The 14,876-nt window shown below is 43.8% G+C and overlaps 1 long non-coding RNA gene across 1 annotated transcript; it reads left to right on the top strand.

The window, feature by feature from the left end:
• The first annotated feature begins 9,826 nt into the window (after positions 1 to 9,826).
• Positions 9,827 to 12,070, top strand: LOC132344985 (uncharacterized). The gene is made up of 2 exons (XR_009494084.1): positions 9,827 to 9,947; positions 11,230 to 12,070. It is a non-coding gene; the product is annotated as an uncharacterized lncRNA (long non-coding RNA).
• The last annotated feature ends 2,806 nt before the right edge of the window (positions 12,071 to 14,876 follow it).

Genomic DNA, 14,876 nt, shown 5'->3' with positions numbered 1-14,876 from the left:
GAAAGCTCACCTTGCTCCATCCTCCGTGCTCAGAGCGTGAGGCGTTCCTCTGACTTAACCACTTACCCTGTGCCAGGTGAGTGTCAGGGATTCCCGTCAGGATGACTGTGTGAGCAAAGACTTTGCAATGAGAAATAGCAGGTTGTCTGCCAGGAGCTGTAAGCAGGTCCTCGTAGATGGGGCAGAAGCATGAGCCAGGGATGGTGAGATAAAGCTAGAGACAGAGAACTTAGGCTTTAGGCTGTAGGTAGGGGGATGTGGGCCGCTTGAGGGATTTTCCGTAGGAGAATGATGTAGGCTAAGTTTTGTTTAAAATATGTTTATTTAGGGAATTTGCTCGTGGTCCAGTGGTTAGGGCTCCACCCTTCCATTGCAGGGGACACGAGTTCAATCCCTGCTCAGGGAACTAAGATAACACAAGCCATGTGGCCTGGCCAAAAAATAAAGAAATAAAAAACATAAAATTTATTTAACGTAGTTTCAGACTTATGGAAAAGTGTGAAGAACAGTACGTAGAATTTCTGGATATCCTTCATGCAGATTCACCCAGATTTTAAATGTTTCTCTCTCTTTCTATTTACATATAGAGATACACAAATATTTCAGAAAAAGAAAATAAGACATGTATAGAGAGATATATAGATATGCATATATGTATATCTATGTCTATGTATCCATAAATAGAAGGCTGAGGCATATATATATGTATGTGTATATATATAGCTGCTCAGTTGCTAAGTTGTATCAGACTCTTTGTGACCCCAAGGACTACAGCACAGCAGGCTTCCCTGTCCTTTGCTATCTCCCAGAGTTTGCTCAAACTCATGTCCATTGTGTCATTGATGCCACCCAATCGTCTCATCCTCTGATGCTCCCTTCTCCTTCTGCCTTCGATATATATATCTATACATACATATATATATATGTACATGCATGAATATGCATATAATATTGATTTATTTGTTTACATTTTATTTTCTCTTTCCTGAACATTTTGAGAGTAACTTGCAGATGTGATGCCCCTTTGCCCCTAAACACCTTAGTGTATATTTCCTTAAAACAAGAAATTCTTTTCCATACTTCCCTTTTAAAATTATTATTTTGGCTTCTGTGTAGAAAATGGTTTGCATCTAGACAAACACAGATAGGGAAATGGGTTAAGCAATCACTTTGGCAGTCAAGACAAGAGCTGATAAAGGCCAGACCAGGGAGAGGGCCCTTTTCAAATCACAAACGCTTTCTGTGGGGATAGATGCAGATCATTACACATCCAGGAGGTAGACCAGTCCCATCCAGGGAATGGTCAGTGGTGGGATATAGTTAAAGGTGGTACTCCTGGGTGCATGGTAGCTGGTGTGCTGTGCATGCAAATGGGGAAGGATGACAAGTTCTTTTCTGGGCACTTTGAGATACTAAGGAAGCAACAGGATGTCCCATGGACTGGAAGCATAAGGTAGATGCCTTGGTTGGAAATACAGATTTACAAGTCATTAGTAGCATTAGTAGAAAGGTGGTTATTAGAAGCACAGGAGTGAGTGAGATCACCAAGGGAGAAGAGGAGCCTGCAGGCAGATCCCTGTGGAAACTCCAGTATTTAGGGACCTCATTCCATATCGTGGGGCCATTGGAAAATGAGATTAAGCCTTAGATCCCTGGGGCAGTAAAGTATCCCAGGACATCCCTATATCATGACAGTGAAACCATTGATTCTGGGCATGGAGAAGCAAGGTGGCTGAGGAGCCAGCTATGGGGGGCTTGGAGGTAACTTACTCACTTCTTACAACTGGGGGCTTCCTATGAGTCAGGAGGGGGAAATGTGACTTGAAGAGTTTAATCCTTTTGATCTGAAAGGCTGGTTAAAGGCAAGAGAATAGTTTCTATCTTAATGACGTGACAGTGCAGGCCATAGCCTGTCTCCCAAGGAGAGGGGCAGGCCAAGAGGCGCAAGCCAGAGCCTCGCACTGTGACCGAGAGAGCCTGGAAGAAGACTCTTGGGGTGTGGGTGTTGCACAAGCCTGGTCCTGCCACCACTGAAAAGGCCTGGCTTTTAGGGGATAGTGGGGAGGGCCATTCAGGAAGGGAGGAGAATTTCCTAAGAATTTTGACATTAGCCAAAGTCCTGTTTTCTTTGTACGATGGGTTACTTTTTGTTTGGTTTGGTTTTTGATCAGGTACCTTGAGTTCAACTCCTTTCCCTGGCATTTGATAAATTGTGACCTCACACAAGTCACTTCCCTTTTCTATTTCACCTTTTCTATGTTTGTTAGTGATAAAACTCAATGGTATAACGTCAGATACTGAAAAGCTTCTAGAAGAAAACATAAGCAGAACACTCTCTGACATAAATCAAAGCAAGATCTTTTAGATCTATCTCCTAGAGTAATGGAAATAAAAACAAAAATAAACAAATGGGACCTATTCAAAAGCTTTTGCACAGCAAAGGAAACCATAAACAAAATGAAAAGACAACCTACAGAATGGGAGAAAATATTTGCAAATGATGTGACCAACAAAGGATTAATTTCCAAAATATACAAATAATACATAAAACTCAATATAAAAAAAAAAATCTCCATCAAAAAATGGGCGAAAGATGTACATAGACATTTCTCTAAAGGCGACATACAGCTGGCCAGCTGGTACCTGAAAAAATGCTCAACATTGCTAGTTATTAGAGAAATGCAAACCAGAACTTCAATGAGGTATCACCTCACACAGTTCAGATGGCCATCATCAAAAAATCTGTAAATGATAAATGCTGGAGAGGGTGTAGAGAAAAGGGAACCCTCTTACACTGTTGGTGGGGATGTAAATTGGTACAGCCACTAAAGAGAACAGTATGGGGGTTCCTTAAAAAACTAAAAATACAGTTACCATATGATCCCGCAATCCCACTTCTGTGCATATACCTGAAGAAAACCATACCTCGAAAAGATGCATGAACCCCAGTGTTCATTGCAGCACTATGTACAATAGCCAAGACCTGGAAGCAACCTAAATGTCCACTGACAGATGAGTGGATAAAGAGGATATGTTACATAAATACAATGGTATATTACTCAGACATAAAAAGGAATGAAACTGGGTCATTTGTAGAGATGTGGATGGACCTAGAGATTATCATACCGAGTAAGTAAGCCAGATAAAGACAAACATCATACTATATCCCTTATATGTGAAATATATATTTTCAAAGATACAAATCAACTTGTTTAAAAAACAAAAATACATTTGAATCAGTTTTAATGAGGTGGATGAAACTGGAGCCTATTATACAGAGTGAAGTAAGCCAGAAGGAAAAACATAAATACAGTATACTAACGCATATATATGGAATTTAGAAAGATGGTAACAATAACCCGGTGTACGAGACAGCAAAAGAGACACTGATGTATAGAACAGTCTTATGGACTCTGTGGGAGAGGGAGAGGGTGGGAAGATTTGGGAGAATGGCATAGAAACATGTAAAATATCATGTAAGAAACGAGTTGCCAGTCCAGGTTCGATGCACGATACTGGATGCTTGGGGCTAGTGCACTGGGACGACCCAGAGGGATGGTATGGGGAGGGAGGAGGGAGGAGGGTTCAGGATGGGGAACACATGTATACCTGTGGTGGATTCATTTTGATATTTGGCAAAACTAATACAATTATGTAAAGTTTAAAAATAAAATAAAATTAGAAAAAACAAAAAAACAAAACAAAAAAAAACCAAAAATAGATTCACAGGCATAGAAAACTAAACTTATGATTTCTGACTGGGAAACTGGGGAGAAGGGATTAACACATACACACCCTTATGAAATAGATAACCAACAAGGACCTACTTGTACAGGAGAACTGTAATCAATGTTTCAAAGAACCTGTAAGGGGAAGGAATCTGAAAAAAGTATGTATATTTACAAACATACATATATATATATATGTGTGTGTGTGTGTGTGTGTATGAATCATAGTGCCATATACCTGAAACTAATTATGACATTGTAAATCAACTATACTTCAATAAATTAAAAGGGAAGAAAAGAAAGTCAGGAAAAAATAGACTGGATGGACCCACATCAATGGTGCCCAGGCTTTTGGATTTCACTAAAAACTAAAATTACATTTTTAAAAAATTCATTGAGTAAGGAGGGCAAGCATTTTATTTTTCTAAGTAAAAGTAAAGGCCTCTTATGGTTGCCACCACTTCAATGCTGCTGCTACTGCTGCTAAGTCACTTCAGTCGTGTCCGACTCTGTGCGATCCCATAGACGGCAGCCCTCCAGGCTCCCCCATCCCTGGGATTCTCCAGGCATGAACACTGGAGTGGGTTGCCATTTCCTTCTCCAATGCATGAAAGTGAAAAAATCAACTGAAGTCGCTCAACCGTGTCCGACTCCTAGTGACCCCATGGACTGCAGCCCACCAGGCCCCTCCATCCATGGGATTTTCCAGGCAAGAGTACTGGAGTGGGGTGCCATCACCTTCTCTGACCACTTCAATACATAAAGGTAATTTTAAAATTAATAACTCTGGAAAGAGTATAGTCTCAAAAAGCAAACAAAAAAGAAGACCTTCCAAAGAAATAAGAGTCAACAACCTTATACCAACCTCTGCAAAATATAGTAACAGTTATCATTTCTCAGTGACTTGTTGAGAGTGATATCATGTGTTGGCACAGTCTTTGAACCATGCATTGGGAGTGTTTTGTCTGATTCCTGGGCTCTTTCCAGTCCTGGCACCTGCTAGTCTAGAGTGCTTTCTTGTTCCCTGAGCAAGCCCTGCCACCAGGAAGGAGCATGGGAGCTCTGGGACCTAGAGCTTCCTTGCTTTGCTTTCTGTGCTTAAGTGCTCAGCACAAACCTGGCTCCCAGCAGGTGAAGTCTCCATGGTCATATCCCTTCGTCACTCCCTCCTCTACTGCTGCCCATCAGTGTAGACTCACTTACCTCCAGTGCACAGACAACAGGGCATATGTACTGTTTCTATATAGCACACACACAGCATAGTTAATACAGGATCCTGCTGTACCAGACACAACGTGTATGAACAGGCATCTTGTCTTCCTTCTCCCTCGCCCCAGTCCTAATTTGTGCACTGCCCATTTTTGTCACTTAGAAGCAGAAGGGTCGCCTTGACTTCTCCTTCTATCTCCCTCCATCCTCTTAGTCCTCCTGTCCTGTGAATTTTTTAACTCAAAAACCACTTTTAGCTATGTCCCTCTTTTGGCTCCCATCTGCTATGGGAAAACCACACTTCTTACACCTGGAAAGGGCCTTAGGGATTATCATGTTCTACAGAGTAAAAAATCTGAGCCCCAGAGAGGGGAAGCCAGTTGTCCAAAAGCACACAGTTAATTATTGTCAGAGCCAGAAATATACTCATGCCTTCTAAATACAAGCCAATGACTGTCTGCCTCTCTAAGCTAACCAATAGAATTTTTTAATGTTACAGCATTTGATAAGGGGGTACCTCTGCAGTATTTAGAATCAAAGCTTAGGTCTCCTTATTGCACCTTCTACTCTGTAATTTCAGCTCTCTTGGCCTCAGCTCTTCAGCTCTCCTGACTATTCCACCTTCCTTGATGTCTGGCCCCCACTTCACTGCCCACGGCTCACTAGCACTGACCATCTACTCTAGCCAAGTTGGTCTCTTTGTCCCCCAAACACACATAGCATCTTCCCACCTTCCACATGGTTTCTCAGTCCATATTCCCTTGCCTAGAATGTCCTCATTCATTTCACAAAAATGTAGTTAGGTCTGAATCTGAGCTGGAACCTTTGCTAGGTACCAGGATACAAAGATGAAGTCAGTGTTTCTGCCCTGAAGGAGTTCACTGTCAAGGAGCTTTTCCTGTCCGCCCTGATGCTTCATGCCAACACTGACCCAGCCCAGAGGGGTGACCACTCCTCTGAGTCCTGAGCCTCCTTTGTTCCAGATCATCCCTCCTGACTCATGATGTCTGCCTCCCAGATCCAGTGCTTCTGTCGCATTGGGGTGGATTTGTCTCCCCGTGGAGGTCATCTGCTCCTTGAGGGCTGGGCTTGGATGTCACTCAGTTCCCCAGCCTGGGTATGGATGGTGTCTGCTTCCTGTATATTTGATGACTGACTAGATCGCTAGAGAACTCAGCCCCTTGGCCTTCTATGCAGCTAGGTCCTGGTCTTTCTCAGGGAGGATGTGCTACTAGGCACCTAGAACTAGAAATCAAGCAATCAAGTGAGCAAGTGTCTATTTGCAAAACAAAGACATCCTGGAACTAAAGTCCCCTACCTACCACCTCTCATCCCTACTACCTCACCAGCATGTTCATGTTCATGCAAGTAAAATGAGGATAAGATGAATACCAAGGGATACTTGAAGGGGGGAAATGTGCTCAAGAGCCATCTGGAGCCTTAGGGTATGGGAGCCATGCAAAGGAAGCAGGGTCATATGCCTGCTAGACATGACCAACAGTAAGTAGTGAGTATGTACATGTGTTTTGGAAATTGGTTGAAAATGCCACCTCCTGTCCCATCACCTTTCCTGAGGACTGGTTTTATGCCCCACAAATACTCAGTGCTAGAGTATAGGAGACACCCACGTGTGTATATGTGACTGTGTGTGTGTGTGTGTGTGTGTGGTGTGTGAGCCTGTGTGCATGAGAGACACAGGCTTAGAGAAAGAAAGAATTATGCTAGTGAAAGTCAGTGAACAATACCATTCCAAACGCTCAGGATAAGCATTTAGTTTTATCTGTTTCTTCTGGATTATCCATTCCTTCTGCTCTCTGGTGGTAGAAGCAATACTATGTAATGCGTTCTTGAGATAGCTGACTCCAGCACAAAAAATCTGATCTGGGTAGTGGGGGCCCAATAGAGGAAAATATTGACAGGATATAACACCCCAAACTCAAGGATTAGATGATGTTCACAGTTTCTCTAGTTATGCAGTCATTGTCACGGTAACATCTGAATTTGAGTTCTTCAGCTAACCCAAATCAAACAGTTGAAAAATACTAAAGATTTGGAAGGAGAAGGGGGAGAACAGAATGTGATGCAGTGTAGCGACCAGCAAGGGTCTGGCTTTCCTTGTTCACTACCGTTTCCAACACAGGGGTAGCACCGAGTACATGGTGTGAGCATCCTGCTTCTTGATGAATTAATGGTTATCCCAGGGCAGCTACCCGACATGACCTTTCCTCTCTGCTCCTTGGTACCTGAGCTGAAATTCCTCTCTTAGGCTATCTGGGGTTGCTTTCATCAGAATGACACCAGGCAGAAGGGATTCTTCTCCTAGGAAGACCTGGATTCTTCTGAGTACCTCCCTCAGTGCTTCACCCACACACAGCCTGCCCTCTCAGTGAGTCCCAGGGTGAGAAACCATTGATTTCCAAGCATGTGTTAGATTTCCTTGTAGTGTTGCAATGTGATTTCCCAAGACTTAGGGATATTCTAAGACTTTCAGCAGAACTGTGGCTAAATGTACCGTCCTCAGGACTAGCTTGCCTATTTTCATTCCTTTCAGTTAAGGGCTTATGACATGGGTAGCAAGCACCACTCCTTGCCTTCAAATGTTGTAACAACCTACTCCTTACTTCTGAGAGTATATTTTGTCCTAGTCTTCATAGCCCTACTCGATGAAACATTCAACATTTGTTGAACACTTATTTTGCACCAAACACTATGCACATACTTTACTTACGTTGCCCATGATAACTTGTACTGCTACTGACATTCAGGCTTCCAGACTTCAGACAATACTACAAAGCTACAGTCATTAAAACAGCATGGTACTGACACAAAAACAGAAATATAGATCAGTGGAACAGGATAGAAAACCCAGAAATAAACCCACATACCTATGGCCAATTAATCTATGACAAAGAAGGCAAGACTATAAAATAGAGGAAAGATAGTCCCTTCAATACATGGTGCTGGGATAATGGGACAGATACATGTGAAAAAAATGAAAGTAGAATATTCTTTAACACCATACTCAAAAATCTACTTAAAATGGATTAAAGACTTAAATGTAAGACTGAATACTGTAAAACTCTTAGAGGAAAATATAGGCAGACACTCTCTGACAGAGATCACAGTAAGATCTTTTTTTATCTACCTCAAAAAGAATGGAAATAAAAACAAAAATAAATAAATGAGGCCTAATTAAACTCAAAATCTTTTGCACAGAAAAGGAAACCATAAACAAAACCAAAAGACAACCCACAAAATTGGATAAAATATTTGCACATGATGTGACCAACAAGGGATTAATAACCAAAATAAACAGCTCATTGAGCTCAATATCAAAACAAACAGCATGATCAAAAAATGGGCAGAACACCTAAATAGATATTTCTCCAAAGAAGGAATACAGATGGACAAGAGACTCATGAAAACATGTGTAACATCTCTAACTATTAGAAAAATGCAAATAAAAACTACAATGAGATATTAACCTCATACCAGTCAGAATGGCCATCATCAAAAAATCTGCCAACAGTAAATGCTGGAGAGGGTGTGGAGAAAACATAACCCTCCTACACTGGCTGGTGGGAATGTAAGTTGGTACAGACACTATGGAGAACAGTACGGGGGTTCATTAAAAAACTAAAAATAGAACTACCATTAGGATACAGCAGTCTCACTCTTGGGCATATATGTCCAGAAAAAAAAAAAATAAAACATAGTTCAAAAGGATACAATGCACCCCAATGTATTTACTAAACAGAAACAGTCACAGACTTAGAAAATGAATTTATGGCTACCAGAGGGAAAGGGTGGGGTGGGGGAAGGGACATATTGGGTGTTTGAGATTGACATGTACACACCTCTATATTTAAAGTAAAATACATTTCCATGAAAAAAAGCAAACAAAAAGAGGATGTTGTTAGCCTCTTTAGGAGATGAGGAAAGTGACGCTCAAAGATATTAAGAGCCCAAGGTGAAGCTTGGGCTCTGGTGAAGCTCAGAGCTCCAGTCTGGGGGATTTTTTAAAGATATGTTCCATCAATTGTCAGATATGAGAATCATCCATGTTTGTGCCCTGTGTCATCCCTCTTCATGCTGCAATCTCTGACTGGAATGGGAAAGAAGAATCAAGACTAAAGCCCTAGGAGCTTAGAATTCAGGAGCCAGCCCAGGTGACTCCTCCAGCAGCTCTTTCCAAATCAATGCTTCTCAGCTCCCCCACCTTCTCTACCTATCTAATCATTTTCCTGAGAACCCTGGAGTCTGGGTATCTTATATATATGTAAAAAGATAAAGAGATAGGTACTGTCTATTGTTACCACCCAGTTTCTCTTAATGAAGCCTAATGGTTTTCTCAGTGGTAGCCAAGACAGAGGGCTGCAGCCCCCACTTTTTCCCTTGTATTACCAAAGGTGAAAAGCCAAAGCCACTTGCCCTGTTTTCTCACCAGTTCAGGCTGAATGTAGTTCTGAGCCTAGGTTAAGTCAAGTTCAGAGCTATAATGAGTTTAATGAGTTTCCCAGAGAGCCACTCACCCCTCAGTTGTCATTTCCCTAATGTGCTTCTGTGTACCCTGCCTGGCCCACCCCTCACCCCATCAACTGGAACATCTCGGAACACTGCCCTCACACCCCCTCACACCCAGCACTGTCCTAAATGCTTGGTGCCATCCCAGATGCCAAGGTTCTAAGTCAAAAGTCACGAGTGGGTTTGGAAATCTGAGGCAGCCAGGCCTTGTAAAGTGATGGGGAGGTGGGGCCAGGGCCGGAGTGAAGGTACCGTCATCCCCAAGTCCCGCCAAACCAAGAAGGAAGTTGCCAGCCTAGGAGGTGACTAAAACCTGGAATTTGAGGAAGGTACATTCTATTGTGACTAGGGCCTAATTAGGATGCCCCAATCCTAGGCCACCTCATGGCCTCAGACAGGGATTCGAGACGTATAAAAGGTGGACAGGCTCAGAGCATCCCACAGCATCCTTCAGCATCCCCACACTCCAGCAGCTAGTGAACTAAGGTAAGTGTGACAAAGGAGCGTCTCTCTTGGAAGCCTGGCTCCACACAGTGCCAACTCTGCCGGGAACTGAGGCCAGAGATTTGGGTGGTTGGTCAGAGAGGTCTCATTTGGGCATCTCTCTTCTACGTATCATTTGAGACCAACCTATCTTGGGCTGCAAGTCAACAGCTGAATGGTACTAGAAGTTGGGTTGAGATGGGAGAGGAGGGTCTGCCGAGAGGCCCATGTCTGAGGCTACTGGAGGCATGTGTGGTGAGTTTGTGTGTAGCCAGGTGCTGAGCAGGGCTGGGTAAAATGAAAGGGAGGAAACCAGCTCAGGGGCAAAGCTGCCCTTAAATGAATGGTAAATGTAGGGAAGAAGGAGAACACCTTAGGGATCAGGGGTACGAGGCCCCTGAGAGCTCAGAGCAGCAGGGACAAGACCATGTGGTGCAGTGGCCACACCCTGCCCTGAGAGTTGGGGACAGCTGCTTCCAGCCCCCTGTGCAGAGTGCTTATGGAACAATTACCTCCTTCTCTGAGTTTTGCTTTCCTCAACTATAATTAAGCGTTGAGCTAGATTCCCATTTTCTACAAATTCTCTTAGATAGTGGTTAAGATGCTGCTTGTTAGCCTTTTAAAATTGTTAGAAATTGATTTAATAAGTCGAAATCCTTACAACAGTACTCATCATGTGCTGGTTCTTGTGTGTGTATATACATATTTATGTGTGTATGTATGTGTGTTTGTCTGTATGGATTCTTATATATTCATTTAGTGCTTCCAATGACCTTAAGAAAAGGACAAAGAAGTTAAGTAACTCAAACTCACACAGGTGGTTTATGGTTTAGCCAAGACTCAGCTCCCAGGAAATCCGGTTCCATATTCCACAATTTTTGCTGTGGCAGTGTATTGCTTTTTGTTCTCCTTCTCACTGCCTTTCTTTCTTACTCTCTATTTCTCTCTCCTCTTTCTCTCCCTTTTTACATCTTTGTTTTCTTCTACCTAGCTCCCTTTCTCTTCTCACCTTTTCCTCCCCTCCATCTCTCCTTCTTTCCTCCCATGTTTGTCTCAAAAAACAAAAAAAAAACAAAAAACAAAAACAAAAAAAAAACTTGAAATGGCTTACAAACTGTAGCGACAATTTATATGGACATGCACACATGCATACACACACCTTAAATCAGTGAAGCCACCAGGGCAAGGTCAAAGTGGGGTGGGTGTGAACAGGGCAGGAGGTTCTCCGAGGAAGAGTCTCTCTAAGGCTCCAGCCTTCCTCACTTCTGTGTCTTTTTGCTTCCAGTGCACATCCGGCCCAGTATGTCTCAGCAGAAGCAGAAGCAGTGTGCTCCCCCACAGCTGTGCTGCCCCCCAGTGAAGCAGTGCTGCCCCCCGCCCCAGCAGTGCTGCCCCCCACCCCAGCAGTACTGCCCCCCACCCCAGCAGTGCTGCCCCCCACCAAAGCAGTGCTGCCCCCCGCCCCAGAAGTGCTGCCCCCCACCCCAGCAGTGCTGCCCCCCGCCCCAGAAGTGCTGCCCCCCACCCCAGAAGTGCTGCCCCCCGCCCCAGCAGTGCTGCCCCCCACCAAAGCAGTGCTGTCCCCCACCAAAGCAGTGCTGCCCCCCACCAAAGCACTGCTGCCCCCCACCAAAGCAGTGCTGAGCCCTGCCTCAGCAGACCAAGGAGCCTTGCCAGCCTCCACCCAAGTGCAAGGAGTCCTATGCCCCCAAGTGCCAACAGAAGCACTCACCCCTTCAGCAGTGCCAGAAGTCCAATAAGAAGTCTGCCCAGGCATGAGGCCAAGGGCTAATCCACCAGGAGAAGAGAGAGCATGGACCCCACTCCCCTCTCTCAGTCAGCTGTCAGCCCCACTCATCCCCGGTTCCTGGAGGCAGCCACTCTTCAGGAAAAGGCGGCAACAACAGGATGGCAGCTTCCTGGATCTCAACCTCTTATTAATTAGCAGCTGCAATTTTCATCTCAGATGAGGATCTGGCTCTAAACCGACTAACCACCTTTGCTGACATGTATCTACATCACCCTGTCGGCTTCTTGGAAACTTGGGCAGCATGCCCAGACACCCTTTTCTTTCACTCTTCATTTGCTGCTCCTGTTTTCCAAACAATTAAACAATTCTTCTGGCATTAATGTCTCGGTTCGATTATTTGCGTTCTGTTTGCTAACCCAGAGCCCTAGGAGGGCTAGGTATGTGGATGCAGGTGGAGGAGAAGGCATGGGGAAATGCACTTCTGAGCTGAGGAACATTTACTGTGGTCCTGCCAAGGTGAGGAGAAGAGATGGACACTTCTGCACCATGCGAACACATCCCCCATCCACGGACAATGAGAGCACCCCTTAGAAACGGGGATATGACGCCCATGTGCAAAAAAAAAAAAAATCTTTATCCTTGTAAGGTGCAGAAAGAGTAAGGGAATGCTCAGCCAGGAACTACATAATAGAGAAGAGGATTGAAGCAAGTAAGTTGTATTTCAAAGAACACATTCCAAGGGCTGGTGGGCCTGGAGGCTCAGTGGTAAAGAATCCACCTGCTAACGCAGGAGACAGAGTCAATCCCTGATTCAGTTGTACAGCAACTGAGCCCATGTGCCACAACTATTGAGCCTGTGCTCTGGAGCCCTGGAGCTGCAACTACTGAGCCCATGTGCAGCAACTACTGAAGCCTGTGCACCCTAGAGCCCAGCCTCAGCAACAAGAGAAGCCACTGCAATGAGAGGTCTGCACACCATGATTAGAGAGTAGCTTCCACATGTCACAACTAGAGAAAAGCCTGCACAGCAGTGAAGATGCAGCACAGCCAAAAATAAAGAAATATTATTCTTAAAATGTATTTTAAAAAGTTCTCCCATAAGTAAAAGAAAAGATCAAAGTTTCTTCAAGTTAGCCAAATGTATAATTAGGATATCTACTCCCAATATTTATTAAAATTGTAGTCCCCATTGTTTCCCCTGCAGGGATTCTTCTGGGCTATTTTTCTCTCACTGCCCTCTGACTTGCAATTTCCTAAATTATTGGGGTATGCAGATAATCTGATAATTCAGACCCCCAGGTAATCCAAACTTCTTGTTTCTATTGCTTTCACTATCTCCATACCTTTCCATCAAATCCTCCTTTCACAAAATAGTCCACAAATAGGGGTATTTGAATCTCTATTCTCATGCCTACTTCCCTTTTCATGACAAGGGAGTCACTGAGAACTAACAGAAGTATCCAAAAGGAGCCAGAAAGGAAAATAACATAAACTAAAAGTCTGAATTATCCCAAACATATATTACAGATTCTGTAGAATTCAGAACTAGCTGAATACTGAAGCTTTAGCTTTGCTTCCCTGGTTGACTTGTCTCTTCTTTCTCTATTGTTCCTTTTCATGCATTTCAGCTATGTTCCATCCATCCATCACTAAGCCATCTATCCCATCCAATGGTCCATCAGTGGCTCCTAGGTAAGCACCTCCCATCCTATTTGTATAGAATGTGATAGGTGCTGTGAAAACACAGAAGCACACAACTAGGCTTAAAATTTCTTGGTTTGATAATCCCTGTAAGAAGAACAAGCTGAGATCCTCAAGATAACAAAGAACAATTAGATGAGATGGATTCTTACTAATGGATAACTTGGAAACTGTAGATACATCATTTATGTCTTTGGAATTCAGACGAAATGGAGAATACCCAGGGCTGATGCAGGAAGAAAGGAGAACTTGGCCATCTCTGTCATCATGGCACCCACCACAGGGCTCCCAGAAAATGTTTGTTCCATGAGGAACACCTGTACAAGGGGGCTTCAGAATGGGATATGGGTAGGCAGGGAGGAGCACGTTCCAGAATCAGGTACAGCATGAGCCAATGGTGAGAGTCCAGGTATATCCAGGAGGCCAGCCCTCCCGGGTCTCAGCCCTGGTCCATGGTGGACCACACCAACTGAACACCTCAGAAAGCTGGAGAGTGGCTCCAGTGTAAACATTCCCCCAGAGTGCTGCATTCAACAGAATTCAAGTATGACCCACAAAAAGCATTGAAAAGCTGTATAAACCTTAACAGAACCCCTGAAAATAAATGATGAGCAGTTTTAAACATTTCCCCATAGTGAGATGTTATTTAGCAGAGCCTCCATATATCTACTCTCGTGACTCTCATACCTGACCTTCCCCCAAACCTCTCCTTTGGGTTTTTACTTCTCTTTCCTCATGCCCCCTCACTCAGCAGCTTAATAGAAGGTTTGATTTTGCCTCTTTGGGCTCCACTAATGATCATAATTAGCATGTGTACACATGTGCTTATGTACGGACCACTTTGCAGATTTTCTGTTGTCTCCAGCATACTGGTTTTGGATCCCAGATCCACCCTTACGCTACTCCAGGTCTCATTTTTCTCATCTGAATAGTGGAGAGAATACCTGCCACCTGGGGTTGAAGGGGAGTGGTGTGAAATTTTTGCTGTTGTTGTTCTGTCCCTCAGTTGGGTCCCACCCTTTGCGACCCCATGGACTGGAGTATGCCAGGATTCTTGTCCTTCATCATCTCCCAGAGATTGCTCAAACTCATGTCCATTGAGCCGATGATACCATCCAACCATCTTGTCCTCTGTCATCCTCTTCTCTTCCTGCCTTCAATCTTTACAGCATCAGAGTTTTTTCTAAGGAGTCAACTCTTCACATCAGTTAGCCAAAGCATTGGAGCTTCACCTCAGCATTAGTCCTTCCAATGAATATTCAGGATTGATTTCCTTTAGGATTGACTGGTTTGATCTCCTTGCAGTCCAAGGGACTCTCAAGAGTCTTCTCCAACATTACAGTTCAAAAGAATCAATTCTTTGGTGTTCAGCACTCTTTATGGTCCAGCTCTCACATCAATACATGACTACTGGAAAAAACCATCATTTTAACTATATGGACCTTGTTGGCAAAGTAATGTCTCTGCTTTCTAATACACTA

Source organism: Bos taurus, chromosome 3, assembly GCF_002263795.3.
Source record: "Bos taurus isolate L1 Dominette 01449 registration number 42190680 breed Hereford chromosome 3, ARS-UCD2.0, whole genome shotgun sequence".
Lineage (NCBI taxonomy): Eukaryota > Metazoa > Chordata > Mammalia > Artiodactyla > Bovidae > Bos > Bos taurus.
Note: the sequence above shows the minus strand (reverse complement) of the source record. Positions and strands in the feature narration are given on the sequence as shown.